Below are 18,253 nucleotides of genomic sequence, written 5' to 3'. Positions count from 1 at the left end.
TTGGATTTTATATTAACGCAGTGAATTGCTATGTTGCTCTGCAACTGTAGCAACCTAAAGAGCAATATTCTATATTCACTAATTAACTATATTAGCTAGTGGTAGAATTATTATGAATAAATGCATTTGTGTAAATGTTAATTTATTGAATCTAGGTGTCTTTTATTATATTGTTGTATCCGCCATTGTACTTCACCTTGCATTAAAGAGTTCACCCAAAAATGAAAATTAGCTTTTGTTTTACTCACCCCCGAGGCATCCTAGCGACTTTATATGAGTTATATAAAAAATTGTCCTGGCTATTCCAAGCTCTATCATTGCAGTCAGTGGGTGTTGCAGTTGAACAGTCCACAAGTCGTCAAATAAAGCGCGCACATCCATAACAAAACGTGCCGCAGATGGCTCCGGGGGGTGAACAAAGGCCCCCTGTAGCGAATCCATGTGTTTTTGTAAGAAAACGATCCATATTTCAAATGTAATAAACACTTTTCTCTCACTTCCGGTATCTGTCATATGCGGAAACCGTTCCGGCGGATGATGTAGGACGTTGGCGTTGCTTGATTAGTGACGAATGAGGAGAGAGAACAAAACAAAATGCCGGTCACGAATTAGAATTACAAACCGAGGATTTGCAAAGAAAAATGTCTGAGGATTTCAATATAAACCAAGAGAAGACTGGTTTTAACTTTGCTAAAGTAAGGAAACTTTGCTTCCTTTGCTCCTATAAACAAACTCGCGAGACTAGCGTATCTCAGAGGCGCGCGCTGCGTATACGTGCTGCGTCATCCGCCGGAACGCCTTCAGTATGACAGATAAAAGAAGTGAGAGAAAAGTGTTTATTACGTTTGAAATATGGATCTTTTTCTTACAAAAACACATGGATTCAATACAGAGTGCCTTTATTCAGCCCCCCCGGAGCCGTCTGCGCTAATTGAGCTAATTTTCATTTTGGGGAGAACTAACCCTTTAAGTGCACAAGCTGTCGCTGCCGATAGCCTGGTGATAAGTGTGCTGACATATAGTACAACTGTGTTCACGGCGACCCGAGTTCGATTCCTGTCTCTAGGTCCTTTGCTGATCCCGCCCCTCTCTCTCCACCCAATACTTTCCTGTCTGCACTCAACAGTCCTATCTAATAAAAAAAGTAAATAAACAAAATAATGCAATGGCTTGCAATATTACTGTGAATCTTCTTTTTTTTTAAATACATTTTTTTTTTATTTAGCAAGAATCCACTAAACTGATCAAAAGTGACAGTAGAGACATTTAAAATGTTACAAAATATTACTCTATATTGAAAATAAATGCTGTTCTTTTGAAATTCCTATTTATCAAAGAATGCTGGAAGAAATTCATCAGTTTCTACAAAAATAATAAGCAACAAATCAGCATATTAGAATGATTTCTCAAGGATCATGTGAAGACTGGAGTAATGATGCTGAAAATCCTGCTTTGCATCACAGGAATAAAATATGTTTTAAAATATATTAAAATAGAAAGCTGTTATTTAAAATTCTAATAATATTACTGTTTTTAATATATTTTGATCAAATAAATGCAGCCTTGGTGAGGATCAGAGATCAAAAATCAAAATCAAAAGTTTCTCTAGAATACATGGCTATATCTGCCTGGATAGCTGTCAATGGAGAGAAAAAAAAAAGCTTTTTGCTGCCAGATAGTGTAGCTACTACAAGTACCTCTACAAGCAGGGGCTTGTAGCCAACTGCTAATGCTAACAGGCCAAACTTTGACCTCTTGAGTACCACAAAATAATACAAAGCAAGCAATACAAGACTGACTCACAAACACTGGCCTTTGAACATTCCACCTATATGTGCTAAAATCTCTAATGCACAACCTCTCGTGACTCATTACTTTATCAGACGAAAGTTTAAGCCTTAACTTCAACTCAAGATGTTAGAGTGCAGACATAATGAAACATTTATGTCAACACAAAGAGCAGCTCTTCGAGGAAACTAGTTTAACATTAGACATCCAATCCCTCCAGTTCTCTCTCAGCTCCTCATTTCCCTCTCCCTCCTTCTCTCTTTTTGAGTGCAGTAGAGCGCAATTGGCTGTTTCTGGGGTCATGCTACCACTGCGATTTCTGGCCAGATAGAAGCTGGCAAAGTGCTAGAAGCAGAGGAGGAGGCTTTGCTTTCCCTTCTCTTTTTTCTATTCCAGTGTACTTCCAGACACAGTGAGCAGAATAAAAGGCAGCCAAGATCAGAGCGAACAAAGGAGAGATAAAGCAATTGAGAGAGAGGGAGCGAGTAGCAGTAAAGCATGAGCGGAGGTGCGGAATGAGGGGCGAGAGGGGGGCGGGGCTCTGTGGTTGGCTGCTGGTGTGGCGCAGGGAGGTGTCAGGGGTTCTGGCTGTGGGGCGCTGGGATGGAAAGGAATGTGACCGTGGTTTGGGGGCTGTTTTGCTTCACAATGTTGTTACCAGGGAACATATTTCATACCTGACGTGTAGTATGCATGTTCCATAATGTATGTCCCTGCTCTTTTACATAATGTACTTCGCTCAACTTGTCTTACCACTATGACTTTTCCAACGGTCTTCACTCTGCCCCACAATCCTGCAGCCCGGAATCAACAGCGATAAGAAGAGACAGATTCTTCCTGTAAATAAAACTCCCTGCTACTTTAAAGACAGCATGACACAGCATTCACAAAACACTGAAAGTAAGCATGATCGTTTAGAATATCCACATTATTCCAGATATTTAAATATATGTTAATAACATCTATATTGATTCATTAAAAAATCTTCATAATCTTTATTCAGAATTTAACTAAAACAACTTTTCTTTTCTGATGACGTCACCAAGGCCTCTCATTTTAGCCCCTCCCCTTTATCAAACTATCCATTCCCAGCAGATAAAATCAAATATCGTCCTACATGTTTCTCACTGAATCTCAGAAACATTTTACAGGCGTAAAATGGGTTAGGAACTGCATTTCATGACTTTAACTTCTGTAACCTGACGTATAAAGGTATTTAGCAGGAAATTATTTAGGACAGGACGTGGTTTTATCCACAAGGAGTCTGACTGAACGTTGCAAAGCAGGCTGTAATATTAGCAGATAATGCTATTTTCCTTGCACATGTAGGTTTTTGTTCTGTCAGCAGAAAAGTGTCATTTCAGAGGTTATTACATTTCAATGAAATAATATGAAAACTTGTTTCATAACTTCAAGATTTGTGCAAAAGAAGACCAGAGACATGAATTCATGCAAATATCATGCTTTTAAAGGTGCACTCTGAGTCCGAGTCAACAGTCCAGAATCCAGAGTGATGGTATGGATCAGCATGTGTGTGATCCATCAGTCCAAACAGAATAATTATGAATGGAAAACTAAAATGTTTAAGCAAGCAGTGCCTGCTGGAGTGATAAAACGAACATGACGGCTACAGCCATCACAGGGCAAAATCCCTCCATCCAGGAAACAGCTGCACCATCCACAGCAGACCAGTGGAATGCAACACACAGCCTTCCTGCACCAGCCGCCATTTTATTAAGCTCAAGTATGTCCATTTTTGAAGTGTGTAGCATGGTTGATATAAATGAATCAATCAAAAGGTATGACAAATCTGCTGGGACACGGCAGTGCTTAATAAACAAAATCTTCATACATCCATACCAACAGGTGTCAGTATGAAACCCAAGACCCCTGGGAAAAAATCTCCATTTATTTTCTTAACACACATTACTGGTCTTACTGTGAATGCCTTATCTGTGAATTTCATCACTGCTGGACGGAAACATCATAGGTCCAAACCCGCTACTTTTCAGGAAATAAGAAAATAATTAAACACTGCGCTGTTAAAGTTGGTACTATGGCTTTACATGTGGTCATCACATTATTAACCTTTTACCAAAATTAAGTTCACATGCTTTTTGACAAGCAAGTTTTGGAGATATATGTTTTGTTGACATTAGAATGGCTGCAATTGTGGCAGTAGTTGCATAGATGGCAAATGCTAGACTAGGACATTTTTCTTCACTCCTAAAGTTGGTGGTGACCAGCTTTAAGTTTCATGCCAACTTTAAGGCAAAGCGCAGTGCATTCAGTCATTTCTGTTAACGTCAGCATAAAACTGAAACTGACAGCACTGCATGGATTTCACATCAATAAATCTGTTGGATCTGTAAGTGAAACTTTCCACAAGAAAAAAAACATCTAGGGTGGAATTTTATCTGTTTACCAGGGGTAATATAGTACATGTTACTGCAATTTCATGTTGACTTTAAATGCTTTCTTTCATGTCTTTTTCTGCGCTCTCTCTTTTTCCCAACAGTAGCATCTAGCTAGCCTCCGGACATTTCGATCTGCCTGATTGATTCCTAATAACAGCCTGTGAAATACTTTAGACCTTTCACCCCTCATTATCAAAGAAAATAAAGATTAACCAATGTGCTTCTTTGACCAACACATGGTTCATACCTCAAGGGAAGGAGGTTGATAAGAAATCGAGGGAACAAACATTCAAAAATAGCTGCCCTTATAAATAAAAGTGACGTCTAGAGATAAGAATCAAGTGTGACGGAGGATGCCTCTCACATGTGTTCTCCCACGTAGGTTCCCTTCCCTCCAGTTTGGCCAGACGCGAGTGTTCATACCTGAGACAGTAATCGGATGTAGGACATACCTCCCTGGATCTGATTATGAGCCTATCGCCTCATTATCAAGAACTCTTGCAAACAAAAGGCCGGCAACACTGCACCGGCATCGCTGCGGTTTCCCCCACAGAAGCACTAAAACTACCTCATAAATCCAAAGCCGCAAACGCTTTGCTATATAATGATCGTCATTTTTTATTTACGCTCTCACCGCAGCTTATGACGGTGGCGTTAATCTGCTCCGGGAAAAGGCTAAACCTCAGCGCCGGCAAAATGAGCTGGATGAAAGCGCTGTACGGTATCGCCGCTGTTCTCGCCACGCTCGGTGGCTCACGGCTTCAACCCTGCGTGATGCTAGCTCAATTCCTAATAGAATTAGCTTGGATTAATTGGCTGTTTATATTCAGGAGTTCCAGTCTTGTTCCCTTCCCTGATATGGCGTGCATTGCTCCATTTATCCCAGTAATGAAAGTGGAGAATGCAGTGGCAGCGGTCATTACCGCTCCCCAACCAGAACAATGTGTTCTGACTGCAGCCTGTGAAAGACATTAACTAGGCCGTCTGAGAAAACTGATGACTAAATATCTCAGTCTCTTTTCTTTCGGAGTTGACCATAGGGACTGTGCCGAGGTCAGTGGCACCGCAATAAGCGAAAAAACAACCCCAACGAGTTCCAAAATAGCCCGATGCCCCAGAGGGCGGAAGTGAGGGCTGAAGATGGGCTGATCAGATGTGCTGTGCAGATCTCCCCTGTCTGTGTTTCCCTAAGACACGCACATCAGCTGCACACCTGTCTGGCTGGAGCCTGCCAAGTCATACCTGAGAGGACAGACCCACCGAGGCATACCTCCAAACATCAGATTTCAACACATTTCTACGTCACACTTGCGCATATTTGGTCAACGAAAGGTGGGTCATTTGCCGTTTTATCATTCGGAACATCCAGTTAGAACTATTTAGAGTGTTAAGTCAAGCATCTCCAAACATCTCCGGAGTCCCTCGCTTTTTGATAAAATTCTGTGCATGTCATAAAAAGGCAACATTTTTTCTAGATTTTCAGTTAACATCTATTTATTTCAAATAATGAAAAGTATTTTTTAAATGGTTGTAATTTCAGTTTCAATTTTAGTTTCAGTAAACTATAACAACCCTGTTGATAACAAATCAAATTAAAACCCAGAAGTGAAATGTCTAAGTGGTCAGACTGACAGTGTTATAATTCACCTCGCTTTCTCCTACTCCTAAAAGTTAATAAAACTCCCTTTTATACAAACGTTTTAAAAGTCATCCTCCTCTGGGAAAACGTGCCAAAAATCATGCACTCACATGTTTATGCAGAAGTTTTGTAAAAAAATGTAGCACCCAACAGGTGCTTCTTCATGACTAGTGAGCTTGTGCTGTTAATAAAGTAATAACCACAACAGTCAAGAGGAGGGTTATCCGATCTGTGATGGCGCCACACAGGATATTAGTTTATTTTAGTGTGTCCATGTTAAACATTATGCTCTAGGCCGGCTTTCCACTTCAGAAACAGTGTCAAGGTTACCTGGGTTAACTATGTTACATCAACCTTTAGAGCCACACACAGACGCTGAGAGAGAGAGAGACATACCCCACCTGTGCAGATAAGACTGACAGGAAGGAATTTCAAGGGAAACAACATGCTTGTCCGTCTATAACCTAGTCGCTTAAAGCTAAATGAATAAAACACCTTATCTGCGAGACAGACAAGGCCTTGTGCTGAAAAAGATAGCAAGTTTTGTGTTTGTAGTGTCTGAGAGCTCAGTCACAATACCCTTGCAAGTATGTTGTGTTGTTGTGAGTGTTTGGGCAGGTGTGCATTAATAGTTCATGAGACTGCAGCATTAAAACCAAATGGAGTGCATTAAGAAATAGTGTGCAGTAAAATCAAAAACTCTGAGTAGGGTTGCATATAAAAGCAGATGAGAGGCCAGAGAGACAGAATAATGCTCAAACCAGACAAAACACATCACATCATCAACAGCAACACAAAATAAGAGCACTGTTTCTGTCCACACTGAAAGTGAAACACAGCATGAAGCAACAGAGCCAGGGTTTTTCCAAACTAGCGATGCAATGAAATGAAACTAGTGATTGAAACTGAAAATTCTGGATACTAAGCTTAGATTTGGTTTGGAATAACAATATTTCTAATAATATTATTGTGTTTTTCCAAAGTGTATGTGGGTCAAAAATGAAAAGTGGCTTTCAACCATCAAAACGATAAAAGTTTAATACAACTTGTCTTTAGCCCATATATCACTAAAATAATATCTAGGCTCCAATCATTTTTAAAAACTATTATTTAATATTTTGAAATATTGTGCAGATGGGAAGGCAAGAAAGTAGTTCAAAGCAAACTTTGACTTATTTTTTGACATGCACCATAGAATACTAACAATGATAAAAAATACATTTCTGACTGACTTTCTGTTAACAAGCATATACTGCACCCTGCAACAAGAATACACAACAAAGGATGGATTTTTGGGCACCCTTACTGCTTATCTTCTTCTTCTTCTAAAACTAAAATGGTGCCAGGTTTAACTTTTTTGTGCATATTATCCATGTATGTTTTTTTTTCCTTTTTTAAATATTATTTTGGGTGGGATTTATTTTGTTATAAAAAGTTATTTTGTCAGAATACATGGATACTTTACTTATGATATGCAATGTTGTACAAAATTAAATAAACTAATTAATTAATAAAATTCTATTCATTCATTCATTCACTCATTCATTCGTTCTCCTTCGTGAGGTTCATGGCACTGTATCCTAATAAAAAACGGAGAATGGCCAGACTCGTGCCTTAAAGCTGGCCAACAAATTCCTCAAGCACAATGGTATATTCTGCTTTGTTTTCAAATTTATGAGTATGAAATATTCAGTGCTTATTACTTCTGGAGAGAGGGAAACTCTGACCAAAGTCAACACACAGTTTCCGCCAATTTCTTCAGTGTTGTCTACAGAAGAGAATGAAGAGAATTTAAATGAGCTTCCACTGTGTTGCAGAATAAGCTACAATTCCTGCCGGGCTTCATGCCAGCGGCCAAAAGTCTGCCTTGCATGATTATTTCTGAAGTGTAGGAGAGATTTGCATGATTTTATTATTGACAGAAATGACCTGTCATAATCCTGACAGAGAGAGACAAAGAGATAACATTAAAAAAAAAACAAATCCTAAAAGCTCAAAGGTGATCAACTAACTTAATCTAAAATATACATGAACAATTTAAAAAATAAAAAATGTATTACAACTTTTGTTATATAAAACATAGAAGTATCATGTTAAAATTTAAAATGAAAAAAAAAACGTTGTAAAATACATTATATATTATCTATCTATCTATCTATCCTATCTATCTGATCAACTAACTTAATCTAAAATATACATGAACAATTTAAAAAATAAAAAATGTATTACAACTTTTGTTATATAAAACATAGAAGTATCATGTTAAAATTTAAAATGAAAAAAAAAACGTTGTAAAATACATTATATATTATCTATCTATCTATCTATCTATCTATCTATCTATCTATAAACAAACTCATTTTTGAGGGGATTGAGGGGATTTGATCCCCTCCAGTCTGAACAATATCTTAATATCTCTCATACTCCAATGTTTTACTGCAGCATCAGTCCAGGGGAATATATTTACAAATGAGGAACTGATTTCTTCTCATCCCATCATTAAAGGAGACTCAGAAGACATGCTGTGCTGCTGTAGTTGTAACACTGATGTCTATGTGAGAATAACATGGAGTCTGTCCGCAGCAAGTGTTTCTATGACATGCGGCCGAAAGATTGCAGCTTGTCTCCACAAACAGCTGGAGCGACTTCAAGCACTGGCCGAACTCCACGGGGGTGTGGATGCAGTCATTACAGCTGTTATCATCGGCCCGGGGCTGGTTATATTCGTGTGTGCACTCATGCGTGCTGCAGACTGCTCAGATGATAGCAACTCTGTAAAATGGGTTGCGTTATGTGTCACTAAACGAGTAAAGAAAAGGTTGTAAAGTTATACGAGCACTTACAGGCAACAGAACGCTATTAGAGGCAGCTGTAAATGGTCATCTTGGAAAGGTGTTTCACTGCTGTTCAGCTTGGCCTCTCTGAGGGAAAGCACTGATTTATTTATGTATTGATTTGACTCGCAGAGCCAGGTTTTTAACTATTGGCATAAAGTCTGGTCTATATTGTAAATTATTCTAGTCAGGATCTGTGCAATGACACAAGAAAAAAGGCCACAGTTCATTGTTGTGTGAGTAAATCTGAAATCAATCATACTACAATAGATAAACATGCAACAAAGTAGTACCTCAATCAAATAATACACAGCAGTCTACAAGAAAAATGTAAATTAGTAGAAAATGAGTAAACTGTGTAGTAATGTAAGTAGTAGTCCAACTGTATTATGCTACAACTGTTCTGTTTACAATAAATAAGCACTGATTATTACACAGACATAACTAATGAAAACAAAGTAGTATACAGATATATTTAAAAAATACCTTGTTCATACTATCACTTGGGGAAAAAATCAGAAAAAAAATTATAATTAAAGGTACACCATTTAAGTTCTTGCAGAAAAATATTGTAACCGGATTTACTTCTGTCTGTTTATGGATATGATGAGTCGCGCAGGTATTGGGCTACTCCGCAGCAGTTGTTGCGTCCTGACAGGTCTAGAGTAGTCCAAAAATAAACACTTATTATAGGCTTACTAATTCAGGATAAGACTTGGTTTGGAAGATGGATTCATGATATACTCACTAATTAAATAAATTTAAATTAAAAAAAAAGTTACATATTGTGCTTTAACTTTAAAATCAATAATTAAAAACATAAATGAATAAACTTTTTAAAATAATATTTGTTATACTCATTTCTTTTTGGCCTTTTGACAATATCAAAATGTTTAACATATTGTCAGGGATATGGACCTGTCTGTGTGTGTTTTTCTCCCATGTGCTACCTTGACCTAGTTTCTCCCTTGTCTGATTGTCATATTTGATTCACCTGTGTCTTGTTAATTACCTTGTTTAAGTTTAGTATTTATAGTGTAGTCTGCCCCATGTTTCCTTGTCGGGTCTTAAACATCTACGTTATTTGTATATATATATATATATATATATATATATATATATATATGTGTGTGTGAAATATATACACATATTGCCCAGCACTTTATTAAATGCTTTTTAAAACATTTTTTAAACACAACATAAAAACCTGTGCACCCTGACTCATAGAAATTGAGTAAAGCCAGCCAATCAGATTAGGGCTTGCAATTTTGGAAGCTCCTGACAAAAATGAGTAAACTGTGTAGTAATGTAAGTAGTAGTCCAACTGTATTATGCTACAACTGTTCTGTTTACAATAAATAAGCACTGATTATTACACAGACATAACTAATGAAAACAAAGTAGTATACAGATATATTTAAAAAATACCTTGTTCATACTATCACTTGGGGAAAAAATCAGAAAAAAAATTATAATTAAAGGTACACCATTTAAGTTCTTGCAGAAAAATATTGTAACCGGATTTACTTCTGTCTGTTTATGGATATGATGAGTCGCGCAGGTATTGGGCTACTCCGCAGCAGTTGTTGCGTCCTGACAGGTCTAGAGTAGTCCAAAAATAAACACTTATTATAGGCTTACTAATTCAGGATAAGACTTGGTTTGGAAGATGGATTCATGATATACTCACTAATTAAATAAATTTAAATTAAAAAAAAAGTTACATATTGTGCTTTAACTTTAAAATCAATAATTAAAAACATAAATGAATAAACTTTTTAAAATAATATTTGTTATACTCATTTCTTTTTGGCCTTTTGACAATATCAAAATGTTTAACATATTGTCAGGGATATGGACCTGTCTGTGTGTGTTTTTCTCCCATGTGCTACCTTGACCTAGTTTCTCCCTTGTCTGATTGTCATATTTGATTCACCTGTGTCTTGTTAATTACCTTGTTTAAGTTTAGTATTTATAGTGTAGTCTGCCCCATGTTTCCTTGTCGGGTCTTAAACATCTACGTGCTACGTGTGTGTCTCCTGACTACCCTGTGTTCTTCCCTGTATGGATTATTAAAGACTGTTGATTGTGAGTATCCCTCGTCTCCTCGTTCCGTGTTCCCCGCATGTGCTCACCTGCACACTTCCTGAAAAAATGAATTACCAGAGAATCCTCCCCAGCCACAGCTATGAGAAGGATATGAGGACGGTTAGCTAAACAAAAGCTCTGTTTATATAGTGACATGCAGTGATCCAGTACAGATCAGCTGGGGAAAGGCAAACTCCAGATAAACAAGGGGGCGTTGAAAGGGAGGGAGAGCTGTCAGTCCTGGAGAGAGGAGGATGGTGTGATAAATCATTCCACTCGTTCACTGTCTCACTTTCTCTCTCACTCTTACTGGATAGACTTTCAACATTACTCAAGATTTACTGTCACTGTCATCAAGACAAAGTGTAATCCAACACCATTTCCCAACAATATTGCCATTTTTTTACGACCTTTAACTGTAATTTCTTCCTATCTCTTAATGAAATATTCAGAATTGAACTTTGATATGAATACATTCTAGGTCATTTTCTGTCATAACAAATTACTGTAAAAACAAAAAAGAACAATTTTGTGCTGCATTGAGGGATAATAATGTTAATAGCTGTTTTTTTTTTGTTGAGGTTCATTATGGTGATTAATGTTCCCAATGGCTGCCAACCTGGACCTTATTTACTTTTAATGAGCTTTCTCCCTGCCAGTATAATAGCATTAGTGAATATTGTTACACAGAGTTCATAGGGGGAGGGTGAACCAACTCCAGGGTAAGGCAAAAAGCAGCCAAATGTATTAAACATCATAAACCCGTCTTTGTAGGCAAGAACCAGACATGGATGTCATGTAGGCTAAAAAAAACGTTTAATGGTACTGAATTTGTATTTAACGTGATTACAATTGAATAAAATGTTAGAAATTGATAATTATATAATGTTTCCTTTCCACTGTTATTAGGAAACATTGATCAACATTGATCTATCGCGAGTTTAAGCACTCTCAAAAAAAAAAAACTATTATTATAATCACTGAAGCTGTATACACTGTTAAATTCATCTCTTACTTACATTGTACGTACATCTGCGCTTTGTTGTTTATGATGAGAGAATTTGCAAGAGTCTGGAATTCAGTCAGCGAACGCGCGCGCACTCAACAAAACTGATGAGTTTGAACGATGACTCATCTGAACGCCTCTGATTGGCCATTGAATTCCTAAGCTCAACAGAATTGTGTGTGATTGGTTAAAATGTGCAACACTGTAAAAACGCCTAAAATGAAATATGGTGCAACATGAGCAGATCTTAATTTAATGCCGCAATCGACACTGTCTATTCATATTCACTTTGTTAGGAACAGACGTAATAGATTTAATTTGTTTGTGCAGGGGCATTTTCATCCAATTTAGTGCCATTTTTGCCCCAAGTCCCCGTGGCCAGGGGAAGGCTTACGCATGCTCCGCCTATGACTGAGTTACATGGAGAAAATAATCTAAACTTAATAACTGGTATTGTATTTTGCAATCTATACTATATGTTCCAATACTATATTATAGTGCAAGAATGATGTATAATCTTTAGGGGAAAGGAGATGCTTTTGTGGTGAGTGGAATCAAAAAATGGCGTAGAAACAATTTTAAATAAGAAATTGTTTGAAAATAATTTGCTAGCAATTGATTCTACACCATTTTTTTTTTTCAATGTACAATTGATTCTGCTAATTGTCACTTCTTGCAAAGGTTTAAAGATGAAATTTTGAAGCAGAAAAACGTCTCAGGTTATGTATGTAACCCTGGTTCCCTTTCAGTCAGTCACGTTCGACGGTGCCTGAAACAGTCTGAAACAGACTTGGTGCCTCCTCCGTCCTCACCACCCTCGACGTTGGGGCGGCCCAAGGGTATGTGGACATCCCCCAAGTCGAGCGCGCTATTGCCATGCAGCTCTGCCCGCAAAGCGCCGCCGCCTGGAGGGGTAGTCCACGCCTTCCCTCCAGGGCCTGTAAGTTCTCGTCCGCTCTGACGGCTAAGGCTTACAGTGCTGCTGGACAGGCCGCTTCCGCCCTGCACGCCATGGCCCTCCTGCAAGTCCACCAGGCCAAGGCGTTGAAGCAGTTGCACGAGGGTGGTGCTGACCCAGGTGTGCTGCATGAACTGCGCACTGTGACGGACCTTGCGCTTAGGCCGACGAAAGTCACAGCGCGGGCCTTGGGTCAGACGATGTCCACATTGGTGGTCCAGGAGCGCCACCTGTGGCTGACCTTGGCGGATATGAGGGAGGCCGACAAGCATCGCTTCCTGGACTCCCCGATCTCCCAGGCCGGCCTATTCGGCGACGCGGTGGAGGGCTTTGCCCAACAGTTCTCCGCCGCGCAGAAGCAGATGGAGGCGTTTCGACACATCCTGCCCCGGCGGTCTGCTGCTGTCTCCACCCCACCGCCGGCTGCAGCCCCTCTGTCTGCTCGTCGCCGAGGGCGCCCTCCTGCGGCCTCCACCTCCGCTCCAGCGCGGCCACAACAGCAGCCTTCACATCGGCCGCAGCGTGGAGCTGGCCGCAGGAAACCGGCGCAGCCCGCCTCCGCCCCTGCCAAGCCCGTGATGAGCATTTCGTTTTTGTCAGTGTGTCGTTTCAGACTGAACGCCCGTTAGGCACTGCGCTGGGACAATACTGCCACCTGACAGTGCCACCTGTAATTATATATACAGTATCTCCGTTTTGGTTCACCAGGAAGACAGGCGGATCATTTGGAATGCCAGGCTTGTGTTCCACTGGTGTGTGATGGGAGCACAGAAGCATTCTCTGGCCCCTGAGGGGGGAGAGCAGGCCTGCCCGGACACGGCCCGGGATTGTGTTCCCCGCATGTGCTCACCTGCACACTTCCTGAAAAAATGAATTACCAGAGAATCCTCCCCAGCCACAGCTATGAGAAGGATATGAGGACGGTTAGCTAAACAAAAGCTCTGTTTATATAGTGACATGCAGTGATCCAGTACAGATCAGCTGGGGAAAGGCAAACTCCAGATAAACAAGGGGGCGTTGAAAGGGAGGGAGAGCTGTCAGTCCTGGAGAGAGGAGGATGGTGTGATAAATCATTCCACTCGTTCACTGTCTCACTTTCTCTCTCACTCTTACTGGATAGACTTTCAACATTACTCAAGATTTACTGTCACTGTCATCAAGACAAAGTGAATTCCAACATCATTTTCCCATCAATATTGACAGGATTTTACATAATTTAACTGTAATTTCTTCCTATCGCTTAATGAAATATTCAGAATTTAACTTTGAAATGAATACATTAGGTCATTTTCTGTCATAACAAATTACTGTAAAAATAAAAAAGAACTATTTTGTGCTGCATTGAAGGATAATAATGTTAATAGTTGTGTTTTGTTGAGGTTCATTATGGTGATTAATGTTCCCAATGGCTGCCAACCTGGACCTTATTTACTTTTAATGAGCTTTCTCCCTGCCAGTATAATAGCATTAGTGAATATTGTTACACAGAGTTCATAGGGGGAGGGTGAACCAACTCCAGGGTAAGGCAAAAAGCAGCCAAATGTATTAAACATCATAAACCCGTCTTTGTAGGCAAGAACCAGACATGGATGTCATGTAGGCTAAAAAAAACGTTTAATGGTACTGAATTTGTATTTAACGTGATTACAATTGAATAAAATGTTAGAAATTGATAATTATATAATGTTTCCTTTCCACTGTTATTAGGAAACATTGATCAACATTGATCTATCGCGAGTTTAAGCACTCTCAAAAAAAAAAAACTATTATTATAATCACTGAAGCTGTATACACTGTTAAATTCATCTCTTACTTACATTGTACGTACATCTGCGCTTTGTTGTTTATGATGAGAGAATTTGCAAGAGTCTGGAATTCAGTCAGCGAACGCGCGCGCACTCAACAAAACTGATGAGTTTGAACGATGACTCATCTGAACGCCTCTGATTGGCCATTGAATTCCTAAGCTCAACAGAATTGTGTGTGATTGGTTAAAATGTGCAACACTGTAAAAACGCCTAAAATGAAATATGGTGCAACATGAGCAGATCTTAATTTAATGCCGCAATCGACACTGTCTATTCATATTCACTTTGTTAGGAACAGACGTAATAGATTTAATTTGTTTGTGCAGGGGCATTTTCATCCAATTTAGTGCCATTTTTGCCCCAAGTCCCCGTGGCCAGGGGAAGGCTTACGCATGCTCCGCCTATGACTGAGTTACATGGAGAAAATAATCTAAACTTAATAACTGGTATTGTATTTTGCAATCTATACTATATGTTCCAATACTATATTATAGTGCAAGAATGATGTATAATCTTTAGGGGAAAGGAGATGCTTTTGTGGTGAGTGGAATCAAAAAATGGCGTAGAAACAATTTTAAATAAGAAATTGTTTGAAAATAATTTGCTAGCAATTGATTCTACACCATTTTTTTTTTTCAATGTACAATTGATTCTGCTAATTGTCACTTCTTGCAAAGGTTTAAAGATGAAATTTTGAAGCAGAAAAACGTCTCAGGTTATGTATGTAACCCTGGTTCCCTTTCAGTCAGTCACGTTCGACGGTGCCTGAAACAGTCTGAAACAGACTTGGTGCCTCCTCCGTCCTCACCACCCTCGACGTTGGGGCGGCCCAAGGGTATGTGGACATCCCCCAAGTCGAGCGCGCTATTGCCATGCAGCTCTGCCCGCAAAGCGCCGCCGCCTGGAGGGGTAGTCCACGCCTTCCCCCCAGGGCCTGTAAGTTCTCGTCCGCTCTGACGGCTAAGGCTTACAGTGCTGCTGGACAGGCCGCTTCCGCCCTGCACGCCATGGCCCTCCTGCAAGTCCACCAGGCCAAGGCGTTGAAGCAGTTGCACGAGGGTGGTGCTGACCCAGGTGTGCTGCATGAACTGCGCACTGTGACGGACCTTGCGCTTAGGCCGACGAAAGTCACAGCGCGGGCCTTGGGTCAGACGATGTCCACATTGGTGGTAGTACGTGCACAGTCGATGCTGAACTTCCTGGAGTCCTTCCAGCGCAAGACGGCAGTTCCACTGAAACAGTTTCAGAGGCTCCTGGGGCATATGGCATCCGCAGCCACTGTCACGCCGCTCGGGTTGCTTCATATGAGGCCGCTTCAGTGTTGGATTCACGACCGGGTCCCGAGATAGGCATGGCATCGGCACATACCGGGTTTCTGTCACCCCGTTCTGCCATCAGACTTTCAGCCCGTGGTCAGTTCTTGCCTTTCTTCGGACAGGGGTGTCCCTAGGGCAAGTATCCAGGCATGTTGTTGTGTCAACAGACGCCTCTGCCCCCCAGAATGAGGGGCTGGAACACGGTAGGTTGGGACTGCTCCGCCCAGCAGCCCCTGCTGACCGCCTCAACCTCCTCAGAGGAAGAGAGGTTAACGCGTGCTCTCACTTGAGAAATTTATATCCCAAGAGCCCCTTTATATCTAACTTCTCATAGTCAGACAAATACTTCATTTTATTCCTCAGAATTAAATGCAATCAAACAACCAGACGAGTAAATACGGTCTAGTGTAGTAAGATTCACATCAAAAACCAAAATTATTTAATATATGCATTGCCTCGGCAGCGTGCGAGCCGCTCAGTCACACAAACAACATCAATCTCCTCAGAGAAAGAGGCCGCAGCACTCACTCAGAGGGGGAAGAACCACAGCGCGGGCTTCCAAGCCTTGAGAACGAGCTCTAGATCTAAGGAACATGGGTGGAGATAGGAAGAGCCGACTCCAACCCGTCTGCTAGATCATGTGCGATCCCCGTCGCCGCCGTGCCTCAGCAGCAGCGGGACCGCAATCACAAGATCACAGGCATGGACACACTCCTCGGAGCGTGCCCACCGAGAGCGGAGCGCTTAACAGCGGAAAAAGCACAATCCGCCCCCCGAGAGCCGACTGCGCGAGCTCCGCTCCCTATTAATGCTGCTCATTATAATATCAGGCATAATATGCTTGTGTAACTGATGCTTCTGGCGAGCTCTTTGACGCCCTCCGTATCAATCTCCTCGGAAAAAGACAGGCGGAGCATCGCGCCCTCTCCCCGGTGGGAAGGACCGCAGCGCGGGCTTCCGAAACCCTGAGAGCGGGCGCCGGATCTGGTGATTAGGAAGCAGATCCATACGCGAAACCCACGAGCACAGCCGCAGCTCCGCCTCGGCGAAAGCGGGGCCGGCACCGTGAGGAACGCTAGTGAAGGCTCCCTCCTCAAAGAGAGCCCTCTGAGAGCGAAGCAAGGCAGTAACAACTATGCTTCGCTCCCAAGCAAACCACGCACAGGCTGTGTGTATCCCCACTCGTGATATAACGTGGGCAGTGAGGAACACACAACCTATAACGTGGCTTGCTCTCGCCCTTAAAAAGCTTTGTCTTTGCATGAGCTTAGACATAGCTGGAGCTTATAGACTTTTCATAATTGACAGACAACAATAAATATGACTGACACACACAGAGTGCTTCGCTGAATGACAGAAAGCTAACGTTGGCTCCGCCGCACGTGCTTTTATAGCTTACTGGTCATGACGTCACCCACCCGTGACGTCCCGTTCAGCTATTGGACTGATTTCACATGTGATTCAGAGCGTGGTCACAGAAGGCGTTCCCCTAGCGTTTTCCGACGCAGCTCGAGTTCCTGAAGAGGAACTGAAATAGTATTTTCTTGTAAAATGTAATCCTATGTAAACTTCTATGAAATATGAAAAAAAATCTATGTAAATTATATAAAATTGAAACTTAGAAAAATACTTTTTTTAAAGCATGCTTCTGATTTGACAATCAGACAGATATCAACAAAACTCAAGAACCGTTACAATTAACATTAAAATAACTAGTCTAGTAACTATAAGTAACAACAAACAAACATAAAACAGAAACTGTGGGAATTACACTATAATAATCTGTAAATACATACAGATCATTCCAGTTATGAAGTAAATTTTCATGTCCCAATCACGTCTTAATACAACAGATAAAATTATATTAAAATTTAGTTTCAGTTTTTTCACAATATCACAACATAGTTTCACTATTTGATTGAAGTGGATGTTGACGTTTTTTAAATCTATCATGAAAAATCCAGCAATTTCTTAAAAAATATACCATTGTTTCTAAATGTTTACCTCTCCTCAATCCAAATGTTCAAACAAAACAAGTTTTATTGAGAAAAATCTAAAAGTGACCATATGTAAGACAACTGTCAGTCTTTCTTTGAGCACTGGCCAACTTTAACTGTTTTGAATAAACTGAACAACATGCTTTTCTGCATGCAAGAGGTATCACACATCCAAACTTTTATTTTTTATTTTTTTTGGCTGTCACAAAAGCTGACAAAGCTCTGTCTCAGAGGAGCACCACAGAAATAAGACACGCTTCCTTTGAGTTCTGTGAGGACTGGACGTACTTTACACCAGAATTAAACCAAAAAGACACACACAAAGTCAGAGCTGAACTTGTGCTGTTAACTCAAGGATGACACGTATAAACAACTTGAGTATGAATCATTTGTGCACAAAAA

The sequence above is a fragment of the Sinocyclocheilus anshuiensis genome, unplaced genomic scaffold (genome assembly GCF_001515605.1).
Source record: "Sinocyclocheilus anshuiensis isolate Anshui unplaced genomic scaffold, SAMN03320099.WGS_v1.1 scaffold47, whole genome shotgun sequence".
Lineage (NCBI taxonomy): Eukaryota > Metazoa > Chordata > Actinopteri > Cypriniformes > Cyprinidae > Sinocyclocheilus > Sinocyclocheilus anshuiensis.
This window is presented reverse-complemented; position numbering follows the sequence as displayed.